Raw genomic sequence first — 2697 nt, forward strand, 5'->3', positions numbered from 1 at the left:
CAGCAAAAAAACAAACAAACAAACATCTGTCTCTGGAGAAGAATGATTTATAATAAATTTTGAAGATTTTCAAATGTTTTTTTTTAAAAAAGAAAAACCCTCCCCCTCTTTCTCTAGAAAAAAAAATTTTTTTTTACTCCGTTTTATACACCTCTCCCCACCTACCTCCTCACTTTTATTCATAATTCTTCTCCAGTTTTTGTTGTTCATATATATTCTCTCCTCATTATTATTATATATTCCATCTTATTTATTTTATAATTTGTTTATTTTTTTTTTTTTTAATTTTCTCTCTTAAAAAAATTTTTTTTTTTTTTGTTAAAAATGATCTCTTCAATCTGCTTTCAATTAACAAAATCGCCTTCATCAAATCATTTTTCTCCATAATACTTATTGAGAGTTATGAGAGAAAAAAAAATTAAATGAAAAAGTGAGAGAGAGAGAGAGAGAGAATATAAAAATTTTAAAATATTATTAAATGCATGAAGATGAAAAAAAATAAAAGGTTTTTTTGATTTTCTCCCCTTCTCAAACTTTTTCTCAGTTTATAAACCTTAAAAAAAAAGGAAAAAAAGGTGAAAACTTTAAAATATCTTAAAGATGAACCTTTGGCAAATTCCCATCACAGCCCCCTCCATTCCTTTTTTTCTTCCTATATTTTCCAGAAAAAAAATTTTTTTTCTCCTCTTCCTTATGTTTTTTCACGTTGTAAATTTATTTGATAGCATTAAAAAAATTTTTTTTTTTTTTCTAACACGTTGGTAAACTTTCAATTTAATTGTCTCTCTCACAAAATTTTTCTCTCTTTCTCTCTCTCGAACAGGAAACCAACATATGAAAAGAAAAATTTTCTTTTTTTGTAAACACGTATTATTATTATAACAATACGAAAATAAATAATAAAAAAAAAAATTTTTTTTTCTATTTCTTTGTTATGTTGGTATCACATTTAAACACGATTTAAATTTAAACTTACACGTTTCATTTTTTTTTTGGGGGGGATGCGTGTGGGGGGGAAAGAAAATTTTTTTTTTTTTACGTCCGAATTTTTCATTTGAATAAGTAAATTTCATTACAAAAAAAATTATTTTCTTTCATTTCATCACGGTTTGTTATTTTAAATTATTTTCCGGGAGCGGTTATTTTCTCTCTTTTGAAATAATTACTTTTCCTTTCTCTTTTTGTTTGTTTGTTTGTTTATTTGTTTGTTTGTCCGTTAAAAAGTTTTTTACCTAGTCGGTTTGTTTAAAAAAAAAAAAAGGGTTTTTCCTACTATTATTATTAGTTAAAAAAAAAAAAATTTTTTTAAGTTTTCCGTCGTTTTTGTTTTTTTACTTTTACTAATTATTTAAATTATTTTTTTTTTATTTTGTCTTTCGTCAGCAATATAATAATAATAATAATAATAATAAAACAAAACGTAAACTTAGTTTTGTTTTATAAAGCAAAAAATTATAATTAAAAACAGAAAACAAATTCGCGGTCAGCGAGAATAATATAATGACTTTGCGAAAAAAAAATTTTTTTTTTCTAAATTCCAATTACTTCCTTTAAAAAATTATCATTATCATTATCGTTATCATTATTATTATCAATTGATAATAAGAAAACAAAAGAAATGGATAAAAAGAAGAAGATATTTAAAAGAAAAAATAAAAAAAAATGTGAGAAAGAATATTAAGGTTAAAAACGAACGAATGAAAAAAAGAAAAAAAAGGTTGACAGGGGCGTAAACAGATAAGATTTGGAAAAACACATAATAAATATGGCGGAATGCGGACAGAATTTTATAAAAAATGGCTTACACGTTTTGATAATAAATATATATAAAAACATTTCTTTTTTTATTCGAAACAAAAAAAAACGAACGCGAAAAGTTGGTTGGTAATAATAATAATTATTATTAGTATTTAAAATTTTTTTTTGTACTCAGAATGTCCAATAATTGATGGGTAAAAAAATAAATAATAATAATGATAAATAATAGTAGGAGATTGTATTTTTTGATAAGAAAACAAATTTTTTCCCCCTTTCCCCCCAAATTTTATATATAATTTTCCAAAAAAAAGAAAAAATTTTCTTTTCTTCTGTAATTTTGTTGGAAAAGTTTATCTCAACACCTGCGCATTCAAATATAATTTATGTTTTCAAATTTAAATTTTTCCATAATTTATGTTTTAATTTAATTTTCTTTTTTTTTTTTTTTTTTCAAAATCGATTTTACTATTTTTTATGTACATAATACGTGCGCGCGCACGTGCGCCCCTTCCGCGTGAATGAATATCTCGCGTCTTGCACGCATAAATTTATTAAATAAATTTTCATCATCATCATTATTTAATTATTTATTTATTTAATTTATAAATAACTAAATAACCTTTACCATTTACCGGAAAATTGTTGATTGTTTTTTTTTTTTTTAATTTTCCAGAGAATTATTAAAAATTTTTCTTTTTTTTTTCTATTTTTTTTTTCGTAATCAAGTTTTGACTTTTAATATTAAATAATTTTTATATTTATTTTAAATAAAATATAACATTAATAATAATTTAAATATATCATTCGTTCATTTTACGTTTCCGACCGAGTGTAATCAAACGTTTTCACCTTTAATATTAATATTATTATTATCTTTCTCTAGCAGAAGTTACGATTATTATTATTATTTTAAATGATAAATTTATTATTTAAAAAAAA

The sequence above is a fragment of the Pediculus humanus genome, genomic scaffold (genome assembly GCF_000006295.1).
Source record: "Pediculus humanus corporis 1103172107784 genomic scaffold, whole genome shotgun sequence".
NCBI classification, from domain to species: domain Eukaryota; kingdom Metazoa; phylum Arthropoda; class Insecta; order Psocodea; family Pediculidae; genus Pediculus; species Pediculus humanus.